General features: G+C 37.5%; 1 long non-coding RNA gene across 1 annotated transcript in view; it reads right to left on the bottom strand.

Annotated features, from left to right (window-relative positions):
* Positions 1–2,709: 2,709 nt before the first annotated feature.
* Positions 2,710–21,540, bottom strand: part of LOC140599706 (uncharacterized) — a 33,990-nt gene continuing 15,159 nt past the window's right edge. Inside the window, exons 3-5 of the long non-coding RNA XR_012002663.1 lie at positions 13,460–13,555; positions 11,276–11,432; positions 2,710–3,163 (exon numbers count right to left, since the gene is read on the bottom strand). This is a non-coding gene — a long non-coding RNA (uncharacterized lncRNA). The remainder of the gene's footprint in view (positions 3,164–11,275; positions 11,433–13,459; positions 13,556–21,540) is intronic.

Raw genomic sequence — 21,540 nt, 5'->3', positions numbered from 1 at the left:
GTTTTTCTAAGGACTTGTAATCTAATTAAAATCTTATTAGAGGGATCCCTGGGTGGCGCAGCGGTTTAGCACCTGCCTTTGTCCCAGGGCGCGATCCTGGAGACCCGGGATCGAATCCCATGTCGGGCTCCCGGTACATGGAGCCTGCTTCTCCCTCTGCCTATGTCTCTGCCTCTCTCTCTCTCTCTCTCTCTCTGTGTGTGTGTGTGTGACTATCATAAATAAATAATAAAAAAAAATCTTATTAGAGAACAATCAAAGGACTTCAGTCACCACAGTGAATGATTATTATAAAATAAAGACTATACCTTAGACCACATTAAGCCTAAGTGATCATTTTTCCTAAAGTCTCTCATGTAGTTGAGTTTTTAAAAATTCAGATTCCATTGTCCTATGTAAACAATGTTGAGCTTGGCAAGTTTATTTTACCAAAAGTTAACTTAGATTCAATAGACCACTTTTAGGATATGTTACGGTAATTTCTTTGAGACGCTAATGTCCAATGTGCCAACTGGAAGTTAAAAACTTCTGTAAAACATTTCTAATCACTACTCTCCAACCGGATTCAATTTGTGGGAGAGAATCCTCTCACTGCCTAATTCATATACCTTCCTATTCACCCAATAATAGAGAGATTGTGCCCTTCACCCTGGTGATTTACAGAGAAATCCTCCCTTCAATATCTCGCTTCCTTCCCAAAACAATCTTAGGCAATTTGAAATAAAGCACAAATACAAGATAACCATTTAGATATGAATCAAAGAATAACTACTTTTAAGAAACATCACCAATAGAATATATTTGTAAAGAAATGCAAACATCCTTTTAGCAAATGACACTGGCTTGTACTGTTGAAGCATTTAGATGAAGAAATTGCTCAGAAATATGGTAACAGTTACCATATTCATTATATTGATATTGATTTGAACTTAGATGTTTCAAGAGCCATAAGCTTCAGCTCTTATATATTCCTTAATTTTAAATCCAACCACCCTACCCCCAACGTTGTGTGTGTGCTTGTGATCTAAAAGAATCTATTACTTTCCAGTCTCGTTTGGGAAGCTTTTAGTGTGTGTCTCTACCTATGTAAATATCACATCTGTATAGGTAAATGGAAGGTCATACAGAGCTGGGGCAGAAGATGAGAGCTGTTACAATATGTTTCCCTTGTGGTGCCCCAGCCTTGGAGTAGCTGAACTGGGCTTGGAAGTACTATGCACCACATGTTACATTAGCGTGTCCAGTGCACAGCCAAAACCTATAATCCGAATTCTATGATCTCATCGATAACCAAGATAGAAAACCAATTTTCTGTTTCAACCTGAATCCTAAATTGTCATTTTAGTGTCACACTAAAACAGCTTTTGGACTATATACAAAATATATTCAAAACAACAGTCTTTTATCTGGTTTGTATAGTATTTTGTTGGCATTTCCCCCACAGCATATATCTAACTAAGAAGCAACCCCAGCTAAGACCATGTGAGTAGAGTGAGTGTTGAGATGCTAGAAGAGAGGAAATTTCTGAGACATTCTCCACTAATGGAAATGAGTTCTCTTTCTGCATTGGCCAGCAAGAGTTTTCGTTCTCAAAGGTTGCTACAGAGAGAACAATCATAACAGGACGCATGGGCTGAATGCTCTGGATAGTAAACACTAACCAAGTATGTGAACCACTAATCGGTATGTGACCTTGTTCCACTCACTCAATGAAAAAGTCCTGGTTTCTTCACATGCAAATGAGGTCTCTGAGGTCCTTTCCAGCTGTAACTTTTCACATTCAAAACTCGTATGAATATATTCAATATACATATTCTGAGGTGAATTCATTTTTCAGATATTATGTGAAGGACTAAGAATAATGGCTTGTTTTTTTAGCATAAATATCTAAAGTTATTTCATTTCATACTTGGCTAAATCAGTCCCATCTCCATATCTATGTGTGCATGCATGTACACACACACAAATATGCACATGTACACAATAAGATATAATATCTGTATCAGTAATAATTGTGTCTAGATTATAACATACTAATATTAAGGGGTCTGAATGTATATGCAGTTTAATTAAAAATCTGACTAAGAAGAAAATCAATGCACAATAGCACAATTAGCATTCTTCAAATTAGGTACCTACACTTTAAAGGAAAGCTAAAACTATATAGTTTTTTTTTTTATGATTCACAAAGAAATAACCAATTAAAAGTTGGATGTGGGTGTGTTATTTTATTAGAATTTGATGAGATACATACTTAGGATTTACGTAGTTTCCTATTTATCTGTTTAAATATAAAGTTTAAACACTTTTTAAATGCTGGAACTCAAGCTGCATCTCAATTACATAGATCAATAATAAGATTTCTGTTCATAGGCCATCAAAGTATCAACTGCATCACAAAATTGTATTATATAATCTGTGACACTCATATTTGGATAGATGTGAGAAGGCTATAGATAATGCAATAGAGCAATGAAATCACTCACTTGCTACTGGTAATTATGTTTCACATGCAAAAGTATGCTGAGAAGCTTAGGGTGTCTCTTTGGAAGCATGAACATAAAGAAGTTGCAAAGATTTCCACAAAAAAATCCTATCATACATCCTATTGCTGTCACTGCCATGCTGTAGCTTACCTGAAATAATTCCATTTTGCTGCTAACTCAAACAAGAAAAAATTTAAAGTTTAAAACACTTTGGGCTGAGCAGTTAGCAAATTACAGAGCACCTCTGTTGGGAGTTTCTCTTTTAAATGAGGTTTTCAAGAGGGGGAAGAGACCCGTGAGTAATGTTTTAAGCATTACTTCTGGGCCCTAGAGGGTATCCACCAGAAGTAGTAACTCCTGTTATTATCTGTAGGGAATATGGATGGACAGTAGAAAATCACACTGATATACTTTTTAGCCAAGTTGGGAGGGAGGGCATACAAATCAGAAGTTACTGTAAGTACACATTACTTAAAGTTGCAGATGAATTGTAGGATGAATTCAGTGTGGGTCCAACATACCCATTTCTTGGGTTCCTTTGGCCAGGGAGGTCCAGACCACTTTGGGGACTTGAGGTCGTCTCTGCATCCATCGGCAGAGACCCTACTGCCCCAGCTGGTGAAGGAAATCTTCCTCTTCATCCTCTCTGTGTCCAAGTGCAGCTACTTTGGATTGTCCTGTGAATGGCAAGAGACTGCCTGAGGTTAATTAGGCAATAAAACATGACTGAGCATGCAGCAGGAATTAATTACATCTCAAACTTGTGGTGGGAAACAGAAGTAAGACCAATGGGCTCGATGTCCTGAAAGTCAGTTAATGCCATCCAGCCTTGAGGTCTGAAGTGTCTCCTCACGGCTGGTGAAAGGGCCAGAGAGATGCCCTTTGGTGGCTCTTTCCTTTTCTGTATATGCAAGCAGGAAGTATAACATGCATGCTAGGGCTTCTTGTAAGCGAATGAGCTTGCAGATGATGTCACAATGTAACAACTTTTATTAGGCTTTCCCTGAACAGTGAAGAAGGGCAGGCATCCCTTATTATGCATAACATCCAGATAAGAAAACTGAGAGTAACTGAAATTAAGTGACTCAACCAAAACACAAGCCACAAAAAAAGATACTAATTGAAGAGACGATGAATTTGCATGGAGCAGAGTTTCACATAGGTTGCAAGATGGTCCTTCAAGTCAGAGATTAGAGGACTATCAATGCAAAGCCAAAGAATTGAAAGTTTATTTTGAAAGTAATGGGAATTTCTGAACGCAACTTGATAAGGAAAGTGACATGGCAGTGTTTAATGAGGATTCCTCTCTTATAGCAAAGAATAAGATTGGCAGAGAAAAACTACTAGCTAGATAATAAGCAACAACAAACTGGCAGATAATACTGTCTGAGCACTTACTACGTTTCGAAACCTCCACTATGAATCTTACTATGGACCTCCATGAAAGCTAAAAGGGAAGTAATATTATTAGTTCCATAGTATGAATAAAAATATCATTGGCATAGAAAGGCTTTGCCATATCACCTGTAACTAAGTAACAAAATCTGGATTCAAAGCCACATCTACAGTTTTCTAGTGGTGATGCTTTAATATCCACGGTGTATTCCTGGGAAGAAGAAGGGAAGCAGGCATTGAATAGTAACTACTTTAAGTCAAGGCACCATCATCATCATCATCTGCCTTGACTACTACAGGAACGTCCTGTTACTATTTGTTTTTATCTCCTATATTAGCTATGTATGACTGCATAACAAGCCATCCCACCTTTCAGCTCCTTAAAGTGACAAATATTATCTCAGTTTTTGAGAGCGAGGAGTCTGGGAATCATTAAAGTGGTTTGCTCTGGCTTTGAGTTGTCAGGATGTTGGCAGGGACTATAATCATCTGAAGGCTTGAGTGGGGGTGGAGGGTGTGCTCCCAGTTTGGCTCCCTGACACAACTCTTGGCAAGAGGACCCAGTTTCTTGCCAGGTCTTAGTTCCTTACAACATGGCAGCTGGCTTCCTCCAGAGCAAATGATTAAAGAGGGGGTGGTGGAGGTCACATCGTCTTTTTCAACCTAGTCTTAGAAGTTTTATATCATCATATCTATCATGCCCTATTTAAAAGAGGTGAGTTACTAAGCCCTTCCCACACTCAAGAAAAGTAAAATCAAACTCCATTTCCTGAAGCAAGGAATATTAAAGAATTTATAGACATACTATAAAAACCACAACACCCCATCTTTAATAGAATCTATATAACCACTCACAATATTCAATAAACAAATCTGTGTATATCTCTATTCTTACTAACTTTTCAATGTTATCTCTTTGATTTGAAGATAAAACCCAACATCTTTGGTCCTATTGATGAAGTCCTACTTGATTGTGGGGTCACCACCCCCCAATGTCATCTTCCATTTTTCCCTGGCTTTCTGGTCTCTGGCCCCACTCTCTTGCTTTCAGTTCTTCCAACATGCCAAATTCCTTTTGGTTCTGGACCTTTGCTTATGCTGATCTTGTAGACCAGAATAATGATCTTCCTCTTGCTTTCATTTATTCATGATTTAGTTCTGGGTTTAAAGCATATTTTCTCAGGAGAGCTTTTTTAATGCATTACTGTATGTCAACTCCCCAGCTACAAGTTCTTAGTAGAGCCTGACCTTTTTATCTGGGTGGGGCTGATCGCAGTTTATAATTACTTATTCATCTAATTATTTGTTAGAGCTATAAAAGTCTATGCCTGTTTTGTTTACCATTGAATCTTACTACATGATAAAGGGTTTGGCTGGTGTGAGTGCACAGTAAATATACCTATACCCAGGAAAGTAAGATGAATTCACAGAACAGGTAGAGTTGACCTTTTAACAATAGGTGTTTAAACTGCACTGGTCCACCTACCTGCAGATTTCTTTCAATAAGCACAGTATAGTGCTGTAAACGTATTTTTTCTTATGATTTTCTTAGTAACATTTTCTTTTCTCTACCTTTAAGAATACGGTATATAATACATATAATTTACAAAATATGTGTTAATTGAGTATTATCAGTAAGGCTTCCAGCTGAACAATAGGCTATGAGTAGTTAAGTTATACACAAATTTTCTATTGTGCAGGGATCAGTGCCCCTAACCCCTGCCTTGTTCAAGGGTCAACTGTATTTCTCCTGCTTTGAGACTCAAGTTAAAAGAGGTAAGCAAATATATCTTTATCTTTAATGTTAACTAAAGACAGAAAGAAAAACACACCATAAATGTGCATAAAGTGGAATATACCAACGATCAGGACATCAGGAGGGAAAGTGCAATTAGAGGAAGGCAAGGAAGGGATATATGTATTCAGAATTTCTGCTGAGTCTCAGATCTGGCTAAAATATCAAAGAGATAAAGTCCTAACCTTAATTGCAGTAAACTGGAATAGCCTTAGTTCTGAAATTTTAGAATATGTCTGCTCACCAAGGTAGCTTTGAGCTCTAAGAACTGTTATTCTGTTTTGCCCCATCATCCACTTGCAACTCCATCCACAAACTAATCTTCAAAGAGGCACATATGGCAGTCTCTGAGCTGTAACTCATGGGCAAGAGCACCATCTAAAAAGTATCACTTTCAGTCTCATTGTCTTTGTTAATATGCCAAGGATGAGGCTCCTGAATTAGCACTGGTCTAGGTATGGGGCTATCTTCCGCAGGAGGGAAAGAGTGGTGTCAAACCCTTTGCTCTCACAGAGACTAAGGTGTCTGCATTTCAGGGAGTCCATTCACAGAGCTCTGCAAGTGAGAAACAAAAACAGTTTGTTGGAAAAAAGAGTTCAGGCCCAGCAGCACAGCTCTGAGCCTAGAGAGGACAAACAAAGCTGCTGCTAAGAGGAAAAGCAAGTTCAGTGTTTCTCTCATTATGGTTTCTTTTGCTTGAACCTCTTAAAATCTCTTCTGCTGTGTCCAGGCCTGAAAGCTTCTAGTGATCTGACTGAGCCTCTCTAATTGGGTGCTTGCAGTTCATCTTACTTCTCATTAAAAAAATAAGCTCATCAGCACTATAGCCTCAGGGGTCCAGAAGGAACATGTTTATAGAAAAGAAGTTTTCGTGTTTATTAGCATTACACACAGCCCATTACACAAAGCCTCAGAAATTTACACTGGCCTCAGCAAGCTGTGATTCCAAATGTGAACACTTGTTGTCATGAGGCATAAATCATTGCTAGTGACGCACCCACAGGGCCCCAAGAAGGCTGCCCTTTCACTCAGCTCAGGTTATTTGAATCAGGGGACCTTTAAGGGGACAGCCTTCCCCCAAAGTCAGCAGCATTCATTTGGGTTGAGGCTGCAGGAAAGACATTCCCTTCCAACTAAAAAACCCATGAAGCACCTACTGTGTGTCCCGCAGTACCGAGGACACAGAGACACCGGTGTGCATGGGGGGCTATTCTCATAATAGCCACAATAGCTTGTGAGGTCAGTTTCTTGTCTTAGAGAGTAATTTCTGTGTATCTCAATGACTTCATGACTTGCCCCAGATCATACAAGTAAGGGGTGGAGTCAAAACTTTTAAAAATGCCAAACCAGGTCTTTCTAACCCCAGAGCCTCCCTTTCTCCCACCAAAGTGGGAGCCCCTTAACATAAATTACAGTTTTAACAAAAGCTCCTTTGAGAGTCTCATCCCAAACTAGGCAGGTGGAGTAGTGCCAAGAGGGCAGAGGGCCAGTTGACCTGGGTTAGGGTTCAGTGTCTGCTGCTGTGTCATGCTGAGTTACCAGCTGGGTTAGTCTCTTCATTGGGGATTAGGTTGGCTACCCTGCTGGAGGACAACTTTGAACACAAGTTATGCATCAAGCAACCAATATGTCAAGAACTAAGAAGAAATAATGTTCCACAAGGGTAAGCACAGCAGGAAGAAAACCAAATTAATTTCAATGGCTGCCAGAGGGAGAAAAAAAAAAGACATTTCAGCAGTTGATACCAAATGCTGACTGTTATGAGGCTGAGCAAAGGACCAAGTGACTTCAGGTCAAACCTGACCAGGTTGATTAATAGAAACCACCAAGTAATTGCCTGCTAATAACAGCTGCTTGAAAAGTACTGGAATGTTTGTAAGGAAGTCTCAATTCCACCTAGCAAAGCATTTCACAGTACCTGAAAACAAACAGAATTTGTGACTATATTAAATACATAAGTACCGTTTTTAATTACTTGACTTAAAGGTAGTTAATTTACATATGCTTTTTAGTCTTTCCTCCTTCCTCCTCACACAATAGGTACACAATAAATATTGAAGCAAAGAAAGAATCAAATGCAAGTAAGCAGAGATAGTGCAACAGGTTCCCTCTATTTTGCTTCCCTAAGGCAAACTGAAACACATTTCACTAAGACAGGAGAAAAATATTTTTACCAGCCAAGTGTAAAATGAGGCCTAATTTGGTCTGATTAACCTGACATTCACCAAAACTTTGGTGAGATAAAAAACTATTTTGTAAATATTTTCTCACTAAATTGAGTTTCAATTTTCATACTGTTTCCGTGTAAATCAAATGAAATATTTTTTGAGTTAGTCATTACCATAAATCATCTTTCTATAATTAAAATGATTGGTACAGAGTTACTATGTCATAAGTCAAAATCAACTCTTCTTTCATATTCAATATGCTGGTTCTATGTTAGGAGATCACTACAAATTTCTGACCTGAATCTCATTCTAAAGCAAGAAGATCCTGGAGGCAGTTAGTGCAGAACAAACTGGCAAGTTCTGATTAGCATAGGTGTTATTTTAAGGAATCTAAATCCATTTAAATTTGTTCCAAATGCGGGTTTGGCTTAGGGAAGACTCAAAACATTTTGTGATTTTAAAGCAAGTTGGCAAACTATGGCCTAAGGGCCAGATGCAGCCCCTTCACCTGTTTTTATAAATAAAGTTTTATTGGAAGACAATATCAATTTGTTTACAAAGTATTTATGTGTGCTTTCAAACTATAAGAACAGAATTGAATAGTTTAAGAGAGACTTACAATGCTGAACATGTTTACTATCTAGTACTTTACAAAAAAAGTTGGTCCACTCCTGCTCTAATCTGTGCCCAGTTCTTCAGATCCTATCACATAAACCCAATCAAATCAACAATGTGTATTAAGATCCTATTATGTGTAAACTGTCATACTCAACTCTTACTGAGTAACCCCAGTCAAAAATCTTTCCCAAGAGCATCCATTAACAGGGTAAAAATTATGTGGCTGGCTACTTACATAGTCCAAGGTTCCAGGGTCATGGCCAATGCCACAATCTTTTTCAAGCAGCAATATGGACTCATGACCCCTTTCCCAAGGCTCTCTTCTCAGTGTTTTGGGTGATAAAGGACACATGAGGCCAGAGCATGCTATGACACAGCTGACATTCTGCCTGGATAAAATACAGACTAGACTTATAACAAGCTAACACCCGCAAGATTTTAATTCTGCAATTAGCCTTGACAACCTATTCATACTTTCAAGTCTCTTAGGCTTAAAATGGAAGAAAGAAAGAAAGAAAGAAAGAAAGAAAGAAAGAAAGAAAGAAAGAAAGAAAGAAAGAAAGAAGAAAGAAAGAGAAAAGAAAAAAGAAAAGAAAAAGAAAAAGAAAAAGAAAAAGAAAAAGAAAAAGAAAAAAAAAGCTATTACTTTTTCTGACTTGGCAGGAATTCTTTGCTTACAGTTATAGGAAGGCATTCCTACTTAACTTCTTTTAATACTGCAAATTATTTTTTTTAAGATTTTATTTATTTATTCATGAGAGACACAGAGAGAGAGAGGCAGAGACATAGGCAGAGGCAAGCTCCATGCAGGGAGCCGGATGTGGGACTCCATCCCAGGACCCCACGATCACGCCCTGAACCAAAGGCAAACATTCAACCCTAATCCACCCAGATGCCCCTAATACTGTCAATTATTAATGAAAATATTAAAAATACATAAACAACTAATTGTATGTAACATCAAGAGAATATACAAACATGTTTGCATTAATCTATCAATAAAAGTTCCTGAACTGAGAGAGGAAGATGACAGAAAACCCAGGCACACTGAGTTCAATAGAGTGATCACCTGGGCACATTTCTGTCCTAGTGCCCTGTACACATCAGTATAGTAAGCACTAGAATGATTGCTTTTTGAATGATACCTTTATTACTCAGAAATTGCTTACACCTAAACAGGATATGACCAGCACTTCATTTGATATTTGTCACTGTGCTATGGCCATATTTCTCAATAATATTTTGATTGCACATTTATGAGAAGATAAGTCCTCTTGTTAGTTCTCTCAGAAAAAAGAAACAGACATTTAAAACTTGGCAAGTTTTCTGGCAGTAAGTATTCTACAAGGGTTCATGACATTTCCATGAAGCTGTCTATAACACATCACCTATCAACCTCTTTGACACTATCTACACCAAAACATCCCAAAGGCAGTCAGAGGTGAAGGCTCTGGAGTCTAATTAACCTCAAAGTGTCAAGTTTTCAAATTCACTCCAGCCTGAAGATTCTAGGAAATTTCATATGTTCATTAATTCAACAAATATTTATCAAGTTTAAGGCAATGTTAAGGATACAAAAATGAGCAAGAATAGGTTCTTGCCTCTAAGCACCTCAAAATATATCTGTGTCATAAGAGAGTGCTAGTTTGAGCCGTAAGTGGGCCGGAAAATCTCTAGCAAAAATTATTTAGAGCTTTTCTGTAGTAAATCAAATCTAGCCTATCAGAAAATTGTTTCCTAGGTAAAAAGGATTTTGCTAGAAGGAAAGAGATTATATGCTGTCTTGAAACAGTTGTAGTTTTTTTTTTTTTAACCTAACTTTCCATTATAGTTTTAAAATTTCACACAATGAATATCTTACTGATTTAAACAGTTCAACCTATATAATACAAAAATTTAATACTATTTTTAAAAATAACATGAAACTATTAATAGCCTTTCATAATTCTGAAAGATCAAAGCTTCCAAAAAAAAAAAAAAAAAGTAATGTTGTGTCAACTTTGTAAAGGTAGAACAGGAAAAGCAAAATATAGTCCCTAAATGCAATTAGATACTGGAACAGAAAAAGTATATTAGTGAAATAACTAGGAGAATCTGAATAAAGTCTATAGTCCAATTAATTGTATTGTATCAATGTTAATTTTTTAGTTTTGATAAATGTACTAAAATAAAATAAAAATGTTTACATTAGGGGGAACTGGATGATAGAGTATATGAGAATGCTCTTTTTTTGCATCTCCTCTGTAAATCTAAAATTACTTTAAAACAAAACTTCTAAAGAGTAATGCATATCCAAAGTTATTGTTCAAAGCTATTTAGCTCTTCTCCTATCTTAGTATAGATGTGAGAGAACTCAGACAGGAGCATTTGAAATTGGCCAGATAGGAAAATGTAAGTCCTGATAACGCATTATCTAAATAAGAGCTAAATAAGTGCATGGAATATGGGCTTCCAGTGGCTCTTTGAAATGTGAAATGTACCACTTTGCTATGAGATTTAGAGGCAAAAGCATGTAACTATCCACAAAAGTAGAGCCAGAGGGACCCTTAGGTTTATTCTAGTTCTTCTCGATGCATCCCTATGGACAGAGAGTTAAGGTGCACTCCAGAGGGGATGGAAGTTTGCCATACAACGACAACAGAAACCATCTTCACAGTCTCAGGTTTAATTTCAGAACTTCACACAATACATTGTATGTCATATTATTTACTTATAAAACTGTTTTTCCAAAATTCTTATGAAAGCGATGCTCAGAACAAAAACACTAAGTTATGCTATTTTTTTTACTTAAAATGTATTAACTGATGGGGCACCTGGGTGGCTCAGTCGGTTAAGCATCTGACTCTTCCTTTCCACTCAGGTCATGATCTCAGGGTCATGAGATCAAGCTCCACGATGAGATGATCATGAGATGAGAGCTCTGCATTCAGCAGGCAGTCTGCCTGAGATTCTCTCTCTCCCTTTCCTCTTCTTAAACAAACAAACAAACAAACAACAACAAAAAAACAGTATTGACTGATTATGCCATGTTGATCCAAGGATATGATTTAGTCTTTGACACAGCACTTTGAAATCTGATGAGGGGTGGCAGAGGGGAGAAAGGGTGAGCTGTCATTTGGGAATGATAGAGTTCTTGGCCTAAGAGTCATCTTGAGCAAATTGCATCAGCTCTGTCAACTGAATAAAGACCAACCACTACTGTTGGAGGGTGTCAGGAGAGGAGTGAACCTTGAGTATATGGAATGCCACTCTCACTTTCCAGCCTCAGAGAGGAGAGTTTCAGCCCAGAAAGTTCCTGAGGAATTTCTTATGTTCCCTGCCTTTGTTTTGTCATCCCGTCTTTTTCCCATACAGAGATGGGAAGAACCTTTTTCAATATATCAGTCAGGTTAGCAATTCAGGAGGCTAGCATACATTTCAAAGTGCCCTTTCTTTCAGCCTGTTACATTGGTAAGACCACTGTAATGGAGCCTGAAACACCGCATGAGTGTGTCATATGTGCCCTCCAGAGGCCCACTTCTGTTGGTTCTACAAAGCACAAGGTGAAGTGACTCAGCCCACTTGAGGCTATAAAGGTCAGAGAGCAGCTCTGATTTGAGAAATTCCACTCCAAATTTTATTTATATAATTTATTTATATAATTACAGCCAGTTTGAATTATTTAGATAATCCTACAATTTATGGTTTGGATTGGCTTATTGGTCAGACCTGACATCTATTACTTAGACACCATTTCTGTAATCATTTCAAGTTCAAGATTTGCCTGTTTGTTTTTCTCTTTATTTCCAATTGATGGCCAAGGTTGGTACGGTAAAAACTGTTCAATCTTGTGTTCTACCAGTTAATTAGAACTGCAATACAGTGTACACTGATGCAAATTATAATTAGTCTGATGAACTAAAAATTATAAGTATTAAATTGCATATTTGTTCTAAAAATTAGAACAGGGAATTAAAAACCCTGTGTTTCTGGTATGGTTAATTTTGTGACCACAGCTCCAAAAGGCCTGTTTTTGTTTTCTTTTCTTATTAGGAAAGTATAGTCCACCAACCTACCCCCTCCTCACACATACACACACATACACACAGACACAAGTTAGCCTGTCTGGGGGGAAACGTCCTAAGAACTTTAACCAACTCTACTAGTGTCTGGATAATTCTAGGAATAACATCAAATCTGATCCTCAGATCTCAAGCTTTATATAGGTACATTCAGTAGGATCATGTTAATAAAAGTCATGAGAGAGGTGTTGGCTATGTGGCACAACGACATTTAAAAATTGCCATTTTTCTCCTGTTTTGTGACAAAGTAAGGGTGTTTCCTCTATTTTTCCATTGATGCTCTTTTGAATTTATTTCTAAATATCTGTTTAAAATTGGAAAATGTATTTTCCAGGTTTATAATTTACTCATTTTCATGGGTTATAAGTTTAAACCAGAATTATCTTTTCTACATGATAATATTCTAATCCCAGCACATAGTTGAAAGGAAATTGCTAGATTTACCCATCCTCAGTATTCATGGAATATTAATGCATTGGATTTTCTCCTCTGTTTTTCTCTTGAGTTCTTAGAAAAAGCAATGTGAATTTTAATCAGACCACATCATATAGGTATACATAGGTCTAAAATTTTTTTGACATTTTATGCTATTTGGTAGAGTTTATTATTTTGCATGGTATAATATCTAAAATTATACATTTAGAAGGCATAAATTCAGGACAAAAATCTCTTACTTTGATTTTTAATAGCCAGTCCGTAAAATGCAACAATATACTTTCTGGAATCAGGTGGGAAAAAATATTCCAGTGACAGAAAATTGAAGCTAAGCCACTAGACAGCGACCAGATATTGTAGTCTAGATATCTTTCTCCTGTCTGCCACCCAAATATCCCTAATTGTATTAGTCAGGATCCTCTGGAAAATGCAGGTCATTATACACATATATGCATAGATAGAGAAAGAAAGAGATTGACTCATAATAAGGAAATGGCTCACATGACTATGGAGTCTGAGAAGTCCTAAGATCTGTAGTTGGCAAGCTGGCGACCCAGGAAATCCAATGAATCAGAGCTGAAGACGGCAGTGGATGTCCTAGGTCAAGGAGTCAAACAGAATGAATGAATTCTCCTTTATTTTGCTTTTTTTCTAGGGCCTTAAACAGGTTGGATGGGGCCCACTAACATTAGAGAGGGTAGTCTTCTTCACTCAGTCTAGGGATTCAAATATTAATCTCATCCAGAAACACCTTCCCAGTCAGACCCAGAGTAACATTTAACCAAATATCTGGGTACCTCATGGCCCAGTAAAGTTAATGCCACACCAATCAATTCATGGTTGGATGTTGATCATGAGAAAGCTTATAAGCTATCTTGGTATTCAGCTTCTGAAGAGTTCTAATAGGAGATAACTTATGTGTCAAACTGTAGTATCTGTTATCTCTATTGTGTAACATACTTCTTGCCTCTCATCCTCTGATTCCTTGGAAAATACTTAATCTTATATGTTTCTGATGGAATATTAGCTATGCTTCAGTAACGGTCAATCCCAGTATTATTACCTTCCCCAGGGAGAGTGTACTCCAGCATTAAGAATACACTCTTTATACTGATGGTACTATACTGATGAGCATCTGTTACATGGATAGATTGTCCTTGTTGATCAAATATACAGCTTTGGTGAGGAGTTACTTAGAGCCCTGGACAGAATTAGGATTCTTGACCTTCCAGCTGAACTAGTCCTAGAGAACAGTGGAATGGCAATGTTACAGCCAGATGACCCTCCTGAGAGTAAGTCAGTGAAATCATAGGGAGATTAATACTGTCTGAATTACAGACATTAAAAAGCCATAAATGAATGAATACTACATTAAAACTATAAGAGAAATAATCCAGGATCATTCCATACCAAGTAGCAGCTCTAGAACACAAAATACTAATCAGATTTCTAGTAAAGCCCATCCCTATACAGGTAAAGGAACAACACAGATCTTCTACCAAGTGTGATAAAAGCCAAAATGCAAAACATCATCAGGAGCAAACAAACCTTAGGGCTCTGCTAATACCCTCAATGAACTTATCCCTCTGCCAACCTCTTAGAAATCAGCCAACCCCTGATTTCACAGATATATACTACATGAAGACTGAAGCTGTATGTTTAGTAGGCAAAACTTTGTGATAGGATGTGGGTTTTGTTTTGGTTTTGGTTTTGCTAATTAAGAAAGAAAATAGAGGTTCCAAAAGGCATAGAATGGTATCCAGAGCCCAGAGATAGGTCATTGCCTCCTACCCCTAAACCACATACCTTGCATCAGAGCACGGCCTTCCATTATACCACACCTTTCTCAATGTCCTAATGTAATATCATGTAATACAGTGTCCAGCAGATCAGGGATGTATTGGTCACTACTTGTCAGAGTTTATTAGAACAATACACCAGAAAAAACTTAGAAATATATATATATAAGGGGGAAGGAAATAATCATATTCTATTCTGTCATAGTGTAAAAACTTAAAGATATTATCAAGATAGAAATTTAAACCAAAGAAAAGTGAGGAGGTTCACCTCATGGAGTGACCAACCCCGTATTATATAGACTGTGCCCTCTCTCGACCCTTTTCAATTTATTCCATCCCCTAGCCTAAAAGTCCTTCTGTAACCACATTAGGTAAATCAAAGCCCTTCCATCCTTAAGGCAATCCTAGTCAGTATACATCAGTATACTGATGTAAAAAAGAGACATCATTAAAAGTCAGATTATGGCCCACAATTTTTTTTTCCTGTGACTCGTATTTTCTTAGATCCTCTGGATCCACAGAATAATTAACCAAAACACTAAGTTTCTCAGCCATATCTTTCAAACAGGACTAGCAAAATGAGCAAGAATAATCCCACCCTCTACAAGTTTGGTACAGCTCAATGCCCTGCATGCAGATAGATACCACATCTTATCCTAGCCACTCTTCATATACAGTGAAGAGCTATGGCATTCACTCATTCCAGTGAAGTCCCCCAGCAAAACTACAGGCCCCTACTAACTCATATAATCTACTGGAGTAGGACTTCAAAGAAATGCTTCTTTAGAGATTCACCACTAGATTTTAGGAGAAGTTTCTTCTGAAAACAGGAAGGTTTAGACTTTGTCTTCCTTTTTGTAAATCTTCTCAGGATTTTCATGTGGAAATAATCCATACAGATTTAATGTTTTCAGCATTTATTCATGCCTGTGGATTTCCTCCCAACTCCCACACACATCTCCCACATCCTGGTTCTCTTGAAAAGTAGAATATTCTAGGTTAGCTCATCATGAAGCATAATGGAATAATTGTTTTATGGTTCCCACAAACTCTGCTTTCAAGTGGGTCCTCCAGACTTTTCCCCTCAACCACATAGTGCTTTGTGGTCTCCTGACATCCAGCCAGACTCTGAGATTCTTCTTGTCCACCTCTCACATGGTGGGATATCTGGGCCCCTCTGACCTCTACCATGTATGGCTCCTCTCTCTCTCTCTCTCTCCCCTTCTCTCTCTCTTTGTATATTCCAGTTGTTCCTTATGCTGTATGTTCTGATCATTTGCCAACTACTCACGCTCAGTTGAATTCTAATTCTCTCCAGAGTGAAAATAATGAACATCATCTCTCTTTTATCACAGAAGATAAATTATTTTTGCCTTTACATCAAAAGTCTTAAATCAATAGCTACTTCAGAAATCCAACAGGATAGAGGTAAAAAGCTAAGCAAAGCAAAGCAAAACAAAACAAAGAAACACTGTTACAAATAACAATGCAAGGGTGAAAGAACTGACCCTCTCCTATTCAAGCAGCTCATCTTTCTCCTTATTTTCCCATATATTTGAATCTAATTTGTTTATCTTCAAAAGGTGGTAGAGCTTTTCACATTCAGTGAGATTTATTTCTAAGGTATTAAAGTCAATATTAGCAACATTATAAACCCTGGTTTTACAGTTTACATACATTATTTAATTTGATGTTCATTACTACTTAAGTAGACCCCAGAGAAATACTCATTTATTCAACAAAATTGGCGTATAAAACTCTTGATATGCCAGAGGAAGGACAGCAATAGGCAACAATTTGAGATGCGCCTTGGAAAATGAATTATAGGGTACAAGCAGAATAGTTAGAAAGCTGGCACAGTGTAGGTGTGAAGTGTGAAGTGATTGTGGTGTGGACTAGAGTGGTATTGGCAGTGGTGGGTACAAAAAGAAAGGAGAGGCAGATTTTGAAAATATTTAGGATATTAAATCGACATGTTGATGGACATGATCGGGGGTCTGGGCAGGATGGATATAATTTCCAAAGTGTAAGGTGTCGAGGAACTCCTTTAGTTTCTGGATGTATTAGTTGTATGGGTGAAAGTGCCGTTCATGAGATTCAGAAACAGTGGAGGAGCACATTTGGGAGAAGTAGAGTGTCAGTTCAGTTTTAGACAGGTTGAGCTTGAGGTATGCCCAAATTATTCAAAAAGAGATATTGGATAGGCAGTCAGATCTACAGATCTGGAAGTCAGAGGAGTGGTCTGTGCTGGAAATGCAAACACGGAAGTTGTCAATGAATGGCTGCTAACAACATGAAAATAATTGTGGTTCTCAGGCATGAAGATGGAGAATGAAATGAGTCCCTCAGAAAATGCTTCCAGGAGGAGAGACAGTCAAGAGACTGAGAAGACGTGACCATAGAGCTAGCAGCATCCAGAGAGATGGCAGTAAAACATAATAAAACAGATGCTATCAATATAAAAGAAAGAATGAAAATGTGGCTGGTGATACTCAGAAGTCACATGAGAGCTTTTTATATTTGTGGACATGGACTTAAAAGATGGATTTTTTTGTGACGTGATTTTCAGAAAACTAGGAAGGACAGATGAAGAGTGGAATGACTGAAGTGACAATGTGCTGGGCAGCTTCCAAGTGCTTTCCAGGCACAGCCGTATCTAATCCTTTGTTACAGTAATTCTTACCGATGATGAAACTCAAGTTCAGAGAAGTAAGACAATAGGACCTGCCCAAGCTCATGCGGTTCTGGGAGGCAGCAGAGCAAAAGCTCAACACCTAATATCAAATATATCTGATTGACTTTGTTGTTGAGGATTTTTTTAAATCAAAGATGAAATGCTTCTTTTTTTAATGTGAATTCAATTTGCCAACATATAGTCTAACACCCAGCACTCATTTCATCATGTGCCCTCCTTTGTGCCCATCTCTTAAAAAGTGAGAGCAGAATTGGCAAATCACTTTTGAAATATTCAAAACAGAGGGGGAAAGCCCCCTAGTCTTTATTTTAAGGTGTTCTGTTTCATTTTATCAATATGTGAATATAGATATTTTAATGTGAACATATTTTCAAAGGGTTATTGTAGGAGCCACCTGTACCCTGTGCTGTCCTTACCTTATGTCTACTCTGCAGAGCAATCACTTTAAACGTTTTCAGCTGTGTAGTTGCTCTTGGCTATGTTGTACTTATTTTTCTACTTCTAAATAATATGCTTACGCTACTGTTTCTGAGTTAATAACTTTTTTATACTAACTGTGCATTTTATGTTAGGTTAGAAACTGCCCAATTATTCAGGCCCACTCCCCTTTCTCTTCCTAGCCAATATAATTATATCATGATCTTAGTTATAGAAAATTATGTTATACATTAACATATCTTTGTAAATATTGCTTATTAGAGATAGATGTACCATGTTTAGATTATCTCTTAATAATCGTCTCATTTTAACTTGCATGCTTTTTAAAAAACTGTTCTTTTTTAAAATTTCCATAAACCACACCCAATTGATTTAATTATGTCATAATTATACCTCATACCTAGGACATATAGTGCACTAATCAGTTGTGGCATTTTTCTGGTCTTAAGTATCCTATAACCATTAAAAAATATTCTATATTGTCCTAGCAATTAAAAGGCAAGATCCTTGAGTGCCTGGGTGACTAGGTCAGTTAAGTGTCTGACTCTTGATTTCAGCTCAGATCATGATCTTAGGATCCTGGAGTTGAGCCCTGTTTCTGGCTCTGCACTCAGTGGGAAGTCTGCTCCCCAATCTATCCCCCAACCCCTGCTCCAGGCTCTCTCTTTCTCTCTAAAATAAATAAATACATCTTTAAAAATAAAATAAAACAACAAGTAAAAGGCAAGCTTCTTGAGGATGGGAATGCCATTGACCTTATCTGTTCTTTCATTATGATTTGCATCCTAGTTAAAAGCAGGGTCTCAAAATCTCAGGCACATAACCATGCAAATGTATTCTTAATTTTCCACCCAAATTACCTCCCCAAAGTCACTATAAGCCAATCACTAGTTGTTTCAAAACACTCACATTTGTTTCCCAGCAGTTTCATACCTAGTTATGTTTTTATTCTTCTACCTACTTTCTTTCTTCGGATTCCCCTAGAGGTGTCCTTTTCTCTTGGGCTCTCATCCTACCCTCCTTCCAATAGAATCTATTAGAGGATGGAAAGCAACCTGATATTTGTCCCAGGACACCTTGAGTGTTAGAGCCCCCCAACTGTGAAATTGGACTTGTTCCCTGCAGAAGGTAAGTGAATAGAGGACAGAGAGATCCTATCTGCCCCCCTGAAATCAGCCTAACAGGCCATCATGTGTCACTGTAGGTGTTGGAGTTTTGAAGCCTCAGTCTCACAAGCAGGGTTGCTTTAAGACAGTAGCTTACTTTCCACTAGGACCCTCCCTCCACAAGACTGGTGCCATGATGGTTCTTAGTTACAGAAACATCTAAGTGAAGGCTGACTTCAAAACAATCTATAAACTATACATTATTAATTTTGCATTAAAGCAAATCATTCCTTAAAATGTAATTTGTGTTCAGTAAGTTGTTTTTCGTAGTTGTTAAAGCACATTTCTAAATATTTTATAAGCAATTGGTGTCACTATGTCAGAAATATAATAACATCAGGGAATTTTACATTTATTCCTAGGAAACTGATTATGCAGTAGGTTGTAGAGCAAAACAAACTGGTTTATAGTCACTATTCATTTATTTTTGCAAGGACTACTGCTGCTTTAGAAAAACTCAAGCACCACCAAATATGTACAGTTGTGAACTAGATACTCTTAAATATATTAATTGGGTTGTTCAACTTAATTGTTACTTGTTGTAGTATAGTACTAAGCTGGATTTTATGAAGGGCCATATTATCTTGGTCTGAAGGCAATGACAGCTTCTGGTTAAGGATGGCACACGGATCACAAAGCATTAAATGATAAGGACCCTTTAAATTTCGAGATTTCTGCTGGTCAAATTCCACCAACAGAGATTGCCTAGCCTATCCGTTGGCTAGGGCAGTTATACCCAAAGTGAGGTCTCAGCACCAACACATCAGAATAACTTAAGAATACATAAGAAATGCAAATTCTTAGGCTCTACTCCAGACATGCTAAGTCAGAAATTCAGTAAAACAATCTGGCCTACAGCAGATAGTGTGCCTCAGAATCGCCTGGACACCCATTGTTGGGATCAACTATCATCTAGCAGTTCCCAGGTGATGCTGATGTTGCTGGTCAGCGGATTATATTTGGACAACTAATGACCTAGGAAAATAAAATACTGTGTCAACTAAAGGGATTACTAAATGGAAGGTGACTGTCTTTGCACTTCATCCTGTGATTTTGCTTTGGAGAATTTATGTGAGTTTCCGTTCCCTGGATGTACATGTATGTAGGGAAGAGAAGGGGAGAGCCAATCCCCGAAAACACAAGTATTTATGCCTACCCTGTGACAGGCACAAGAAAGACAAGAACCATACAGCTGGAGTTTCCGTACCAGCAGGGAAAAACAACAATAAACAATAAAGCAAATTATAGTTGTGGTTGTTTTACATGCTTTAAAATGCTAAAAGGAATAAGTACTATGTCAATAAAGTATCTAAGAGGGGAACCTGACTAGTTGGGGACATCAAGAAGTGATATTCAGCTTGCAGTCTGAAAGAAGAGGTATTAGTTATCTATTGCCGCTATAACAAATTATGTAAAAGTCCTGGCTTAAATAATGCAAATGTTTTATCTTACCATGTAAGGTGGAATTTCAACATGGATCTCACTGGATAAAATCAAAGCCTCAAAAGGGTTCTATGTTTTCCAAGAGGCTATAAGAGAAAATTTGTTTTCTTGTCCTTTCCAGCTTCTAGAAGCTGCTCTCATCTTTGCCTCACAATCTCCTTTTCCTTGTCAACACCAGCTACACTTTATCTCTCTACGCCTCTCTTCAAAGTCTCCTTGTCCTCTAAACTGACTGTGATTCTACCTACAACTTAATTTTGCAGTAGCGTATGTATGTTCATAGGTTCTAGAGATGGGGACACTGACATTTTTGATGATATGAGTTTATCGGAGTTAAAAGAAGGGAAAGAACATTCTAAACACATGTTTCTCCATCAACAACACATGTAGAGACCCAGGGAGTGACAGGAGTATGACATTTATTAAGGTGAACAAATCCAGTGTGACCTGAGTAAGAAAGTGAGAAGGAATATGGTAAAAAAACGAGGATAGTGATTGGGCGGTAGGGTCTCCAGAGAAATAAAATTGCAAACAAATCAATTAAGGTTATAATTTTGGCAAAGGACATGAACAAAATCAAAAACAAGTCACTGGAAATATGTTAGACTCATATTAAAGCAAAATATACCAAAACTTTTATCCAAGTAATGTGCAGAGATATTCAAACATCAGTTTTAAAATGCACATTTTGTTCTGTAATAATGATTCATGTATTTCTGGGAATGCTTAAAGTTATGTTCAAGCTTCCTAGATTTCTGCCAGAAATATCAATAAAAGAAAGGTCTCTGTTCTTGAAAGCTACATAATAGATGGAGAGCTTCTAGAAGGAGAAGGAAAGTTTTCCATGTTATCTTTCTTACCCAGGCAAACCAATTTTTATCTATTTGATATGCTAATTCATAAAGGATAACTTATCATTATCAGCCAATGTTACTTGCAATGCAGAAATTGCAATGCAAAAAAAATTATTTTCTTTCTCGTATCCAAAACGTCCTCAGAGACACTCAGGAAGATCATCAATACATAAGATAATTAGTCTAT

This window comes from Vulpes vulpes, chromosome 7 (assembly GCF_048418805.1).
Source record: "Vulpes vulpes isolate BD-2025 chromosome 7, VulVul3, whole genome shotgun sequence".
NCBI lineage: Eukaryota > Metazoa > Chordata > Mammalia > Carnivora > Canidae > Vulpes > Vulpes vulpes.
This window is presented reverse-complemented; position numbering and strand designations above follow the sequence as displayed.